A 6,224-nucleotide genomic window follows, 5' to 3' on the forward strand; every position below is an offset into this window, starting at 1 on the left:
CGAAGGAAGCTGAGGTCTGAAGGGTAACCTGGGGATCCCAAAGGGGTGAACGGTTCACTCACAAAGCTGCTTTTGCCTAATACTGTGTTGTTCAAACAGTGTCTGAAAAGGGAGAAAACGCTGACAAAATGCTGGGCCCTTTAATATCCAAATTTGTGGCTTGAACAAAGTTCAAAAAGTGGGTGGGTTTTAACCACACCTGCTTAAAACTCCAATTTGGTGCACTCAGTAAAGCTGGGAGGATTTAACAGCAGGCTGGGGAGGGGGGAGGTCATCCTTCAGCTTTCATTAATTGAAGGAGCAAAGTATCCTTTTTTTTTAAGTCCATTTTATTTTTAAATATATATATTTGGCAAAATTTTCTATCCATGAAGTGCCTTGGAATAATTTTCTAGTAGTTTGGGCTGCAGCCTTGCCTCCCCCACCTGCTTTTCACACATGGTGCTATGACTCTCACCCAGAGGAGGGCTAAACCATTCTCACCTTTTCCAGCTGGGTACTTACATTATCCCTGGTTTCTGCTTTGGGTTTTTAATTCCTTCACAAGTGAACTGCCCGTGTTTCCAACAGCGAGCGGCTCTGTGCTGGCAGAAGGCCAAAAAGGGACGGCAGCTCCTGGGCAGCTGCTCTTGCAGCCGGCAGTGCAAGCTCAACTCCAGCAGTGAGTGAGAGGAGAGCCTTTGGACAGACTTGGTTCAAGAGATTTTAACACCAAGACTGAGGAGTCATTCCCCAAGTGTTCTGCATGCTCCCCATTTCTGGGAAAATGTGCTTTACACTCCTACAGGCAGTGGCCAGCCAGAATCTCGGCCTGGTGGGAAAAACCTCCATCAATTCCTATTTCCTGTTCTGGAGGGGCATCCTAAGCCTCCAAAGGAATCCCTGCAATGTCCCTAGAGCAGGGCCACGTGTGCCCTCCAGCCAGTCCGTGCTGCTTGCAAGCACAACATAAATCCCCTGGAACCAGGAAATGCAGCTTTGTTTTCTTTGGGAAAAGCTTTTCCTGGCTGACTCTGGGTTCCTCTCCCTGTCCCTGCTTCTCCCTCACCCCACAGAGCCCCTTGGCCTGGGGGACAGCAAAGGAGAGCTGCCTCCATGAGGAACTGGAACCATGGACAGATATTCCCAAAAGGCAACTCAAGCCCTTCACTATTTGTTAGAATATCTTGTCAAAACTAAAAACTCAAAGGACTCAAAAAGTGGAATTGGAGGAAGTTTAAAAAGGAATAGTAAATATGGGCAATGTCAAAATAGGTATTTAAGATACTTAAGATTCTGGGCATGGAACAACATCCATATTTTGAAATAATTTGAATTTCTTAATTGAAAGAAATAAAGGCTAAAGTAAAACATTTAGACTTACATTTAGTCTCTGAAAAGCAATAGTGCTTTAGTCCCAGTGCAGGACAATAGGCTTTTGAACTCTGGAACCTTCCTGCCAGTCCGTTTCTGCTGCCCACTGCACAGAAAAGTAGCAAAAACATCCCATTAAAGGAGTGGATTCCTGTCTGTTTAACACACAAAGTGCTTCAGCAACCTCAAAGAATCACCTTTTTTTTACAATTGAATTTATTAATGCCTTATATGACTATACAGCAGAGCAGTTTGTCAGATACACAGTACGAGTCCCTATGCAGTCTGTTTTTTAAAGCAACCTTCGGGATCAAATCCTGTTCTGTCAGGTGGTGCCAGCAGTGAGCACCTCTGCCTGTGTTGTAACCACTCATGTTTGCCTTCCTTCCACGTTGATTGTATCCCAAATAAAACCAGTTGCGTGGCAGAATGAATTAATCAACAGTGATGTGAGAAATATCTTCAAGCAATAGTGTCTGTCAGGAAAACACTTACTTACGGTTTGTATGTTTCTATGGTCTGGCTTCCTGTATAAAATGCTCAGAAGTAACGCTGTATTTTACTGTAAACTGAAATATTAATGCATGAATTTCTATTTTTCAATGGTCAAGATGCCATTCATTAAAAATCTGCATCTCAAATAAATTTGTACACAAGTTTTCAATGTCCAGCTCTTCAATCAGAATCAACACGTTGACCTGGAAAGATTATTGGGACTTATTTCCTTCAAACTTGAAAATGGCATCCACCATTCCTGTCTCAAAAATCCAAGAACCTGACACCCTCTGGAGCTCCCTGGGACTCTGGAGCTGGCCCTGAGCAACTCCTTCCCAGTGCAGAGAAAGAAAAGGGACCGTGACAAACCCACCCTGCACCGCGCTCTACTCGGACACTACTGCCACCACCATGGACAATGGATATTTATCACAATGAACTTCAAATAAACACAAATAGATTAAACTTGCCTCAAGAAAGCCAAATACCGGTATTATTTTATGTCTATAAGCTTTATTGATACTTGGGGTTTTGGGGTTGGTTGTTGGGTGGTTTTTTTTTGCTTTTTTGTTGGTTTTTTTTTTACATTTCACAATGCATTCCACAGACTTAGTTCAGTACAGCTCAAACTGCAAGTGTATAAATTTTCACTTATCATTTCTTGCATAACAGGACAGGGCTTTAAGTTTCCAAACAACATTTGCAGCATTAGATACTCGGTCCACAGATTATCAGAGTCTGAGAGCTGGAGAAGTATTTGCTCAAGATCAACTACTGTACGTTTGTGCAACAAAGTGTATGCTGTAATTTTCTTTTACTCTATGTGGAGGTTCTTTGTTCTTTTCTCTTTTGTTGGTTCCAACAGATGCCAGTGTTTACAGAGACTTTTTAGTTTCTCAAGCTTGTGTGCTCTGGAGCTCGTCCAGGCCTCAGTCAGTTCTCTGACATACAAAGCACTGTGGAGCAGCTGAAAGATCTAAGCTTTGTGAAACACATATATATATATATTGGCAATTGATAAAACAATAAAATCACAATACAGCTATACTCATACCAAAAAGGCAAGATTTTTCAAAACTTGCTAAACTGGTATATTCTTCTAAAACATCTCATTTTAGAAAATCTGCATCAATCTACACAGACCATACACAGTGCACAAACTGGGAAGTGTTCTCCTCTGCCCCACCTGCTCTACACCTCCGGAACGCAGCAGGAACTACCTCTGATGAAGCAAATGTACAGCTGTCTCAGTCGTTTGTATTAGCCAGTGCTGCACACAGGATAAGGAAAGATGATTAGTTTTAGATCCATACATAGCAGCTTACAATACTTAAGATGATGAAACACATGGCAGTCAAAACAGTTATTTTTTCCTCAAACACTGCGTTGCTAAAAAATAAAGATCTGTGAAATTGCACTGCAATGTCAAGGGGTTTGCTATTCCCTGACCCTCCCCGTGTAAATCCAATGAGTATTTTTCCCCCTTAAAAGATGAACTTCCTATTGATAAGTTGCTTCAGGCTTTTTTTTTTTATTCAGTTTTGCGCTTCAACCCGGGGATCTTTGCTTGGATCCTGCAAGAGGAAGAAAGACAAAACTAAATTTGAGTAACAGGAAAAAAGAAAAGGTTAAATGGAGTCTTAGAAACAGCAACATGGCAAAAGAACCTTCAACACAGCTTTGTACCCAGAGCCCAATGGAACTGCTGAACTCATTCCCCCCTCAAGTGCACCTGCTGAGGGCTCAGGTATCACTAATGGGTTGGAATACACAGATTTCTATTAGAAATAATAGAGGCTCGTTTCAGGACAGCATCAGCAATAAAGGAGCTCATTTCCCACCCAGTCCAGAGTTAGAGACCTTTTTCCTCCTTGGCCTGGCACATGGAAGAACACATTAGTCCTAGACAGGAGCACCACATGTGCCAGGAGCTGTCATCAGCACTAAGGGAAATAAATAAAGCCAAACCAACTCACTTTGCCATGGCATCTTTGACGTTCTTGTTCACGAGTCCCAGGTAATGGTCAATTTGGGCCTGCAATTGAAGCACACACAAGTCAGAGCCTGGCTGAGTCCCACAGAGCTCTGGGGGAAGCGGGAGCTCAGCCAGGGCTATTTCCCAGTGGGATTCCAGAACTCCAGGAACACACCCACCAGGAGGCACGGTGGGCAAAGCCCCAAAGGACTCAATCCCTGGCTTCTCCCCAGTCTGTCAAGGTCCAGTTGTGGGCGTGGGGCCGGGCCCCTCTGGGCCCCAGAGAGCAGCAAAGCTGCTTAGCTGGGCTGGGCTGGGTAACCAGCTTAGGCTGCAGCTCAGGCTAAGCCCCACAGCCGTCCATGCTCCTGCCTCGGGGCTCCAGGCTGCCTTTCCCTGTGGAGGAGGAGCCTGGCCAGGCCCCATGAGGCTCCACCATCTGCTCCTGCCTCCCCCACCGCAGCCTTGTTGTTGAAAGGGGAGACAAACGGGCTGAGCCAGAGCTGGCTCCCCCCTCCTGTGCAGCGACCTGCCCAAGACAGCCCTGGCCATAATTTAATCAAAAGCATTTTACTTTGGCTCCTTCCTCCCTCCTCCTTTTACATTGGAGCCTCTTCCCAAGAGCAGCACTGGACTGGGCCAAGCAGCTCCCACCTCCTGTTTTTGCCAGGGCTACAAATTCCACAGAGCTTTGGGAAGCCAATCCTGAATATCAACTCCAAAAGGTACAGCAGGATTAACAACACACCATGCCCAGTGCTGCTCCAAGTCCTGACCAAAGCTGGACCAGCAGAAAAGGCCTCCAAGTTTATCAGGCCTTTTCCAGAACTGTTTTCTGGGGAAACCTCTTCTTCCACACCAAGAAGGAAAAGGGAAAGCACAGTCTGAACTTCAAACTGAAGTACTAAAGTAGCCTTCCCTGGCCCCTGGGTAAAGGCCTGGTTTTAAAGGCTTTAAAAATTTCAGAAGACTGAAATTAATTTGAATTATTTGTTTCTGGTTTTGCTTCAACACAGCTGATTTTATGAAACATTTAATGAATTCTATTAAACACTCACCTGATGTCTCTCATAAATAACAGGAACACTGAAGAGCGAAATCAAAGCTGGAAAAGAGCACATCAAATATATAAATATTGACAGCAGGGATGGCATTCAGGCTGAACAAGGACTGGTTTCCACACCTTGATATGTCTTGCAGAAAGGTACAAGAAAAATGAATTCCTAAGCCCCATGCACCAATTGTTGGCCAGTAAATTCAATAATCCCTATTAAGGAAAGCCTGGGCTGTTCTCCAGGTCTCAGCAACAGTACAGTAAGTCTGGTCACAGGTCACTTTTCCACTGTGGGTTATGCAAATTCTCCCCAAAGGCTGCTCAGGCATCAGTTGGTTTTGACACCTGAAGCCAGCCTGCTCTGGGATATAAGAAATTAAATCCTGCAGTGGGACACAGCCACAGCAGATCCTGCAGGGACAGGCACAACAAATCTACCTGTAAACCATGTAATGGTCTGGAGATCAGCAATCTCAAGGAATTCAACAACTCAAAATTATCCATTCTGTTGTGTTATCAAAAAAACCCCCAAAGAACCTAAAAATGCAATAATCTTGAGGCTACAGGACCAGCCTGCCAGCGTTGACCAGACCCCACTGCTTTCCCCAAGGTTATCTGGTGTGACAGGTGTGTAACACGAGTCAAACACTTACCCAGGATCAGTAATGTCAGACCATTGAACAAGGCACCAACATAAGTGAAAACCCACATCAACACTGCGAACTGCAAGGGAAAAAGAGCCTGTCAGCAGCCAGTCTGTGCCCAGGACACCCCACAGTTTGCTGTAAACACAAATACCAAACTAAACAGCCCCAAAGTGCACCTCACCCTTGTGCACCTCCTGTAACCAGAGCTGGCTGATGAGATGGCTGAAGGATTCAGTCATGGGATACGAGGCCTCCTGCGTCCAGGTCACGGGGCTCAATTCAGCCCGAGTCAGCAGCGCCCGACACTGCCCTGTGCCAATTCCACAGTGAGGAATGATGGGCACACACAGTTCCTACCTGCCATCCTCCAGAGACAGGGGACAGGCCAGGCCTTTAGAGAGGCCAAGGGGCTGGTGCATGACAGAGCCAGAGAGAAAGGAGGTCACACGTGTGTGTGTGCGTGGTGGCCCTGCTGCCACCCAGGTGTCCAGCCAGCCATGCTCTGACCACACCAGACCAGGCTCTGTCACATCAGGAAAAGCCTGGATGGAAGATAACGGGGTAGGGTGGGCTTGATTTACCTTTTCTCTTTCAAAAAACCCAAAATGCACTTTGGATATTAAAAAGTTTAGGAACAAGAGGAGTGAAAAGTGCTCTAACATGGAAGCTGGTTCCGGGTCAGAGCCAAGCTCAGAAGCAA

General features: G+C 45.5%; 1 protein-coding gene and 1 long non-coding RNA gene across 2 annotated transcripts in view; one reads left to right on the forward strand and one right to left on the reverse strand.

Annotated features, from left to right (window-relative positions):
- The window catches only part of LOC131574207 (echinoderm microtubule-associated protein-like 6), an 85,193-nt gene extending 84,666 nt beyond the window's left edge, over positions 1-527 (forward strand). Inside the window, exon 42 of the mRNA XM_058828628.1 lies at positions 15-527. The gene's annotated coding sequence lies outside the window, so the exon portion shown is untranslated. The remainder of the gene's footprint in view (positions 1-14) is intronic.
- Positions 528-674: 147 nt separating this feature from the next.
- LOC131574208 (uncharacterized) lies at positions 675-5,688 on the reverse strand. Its single transcript, XR_009276409.1, has 5 exons — positions 5,531-5,688; positions 4,882-4,928; positions 3,825-3,883; positions 1,364-3,422; positions 675-689 (listed from the first exon to the last, which is right to left on the reverse strand). It is a non-coding gene; the product is annotated as an uncharacterized LOC131574208 (long non-coding RNA).
- Between the last annotated feature and the right edge of the window lie 536 nt (positions 5,689-6,224).

Source organism: Poecile atricapillus, unplaced genomic scaffold (assembly GCF_030490865.1).
Source record: "Poecile atricapillus isolate bPoeAtr1 unplaced genomic scaffold, bPoeAtr1.hap1 scaffold_148, whole genome shotgun sequence".
Taxonomy (NCBI): domain Eukaryota; kingdom Metazoa; phylum Chordata; class Aves; order Passeriformes; family Paridae; genus Poecile; species Poecile atricapillus.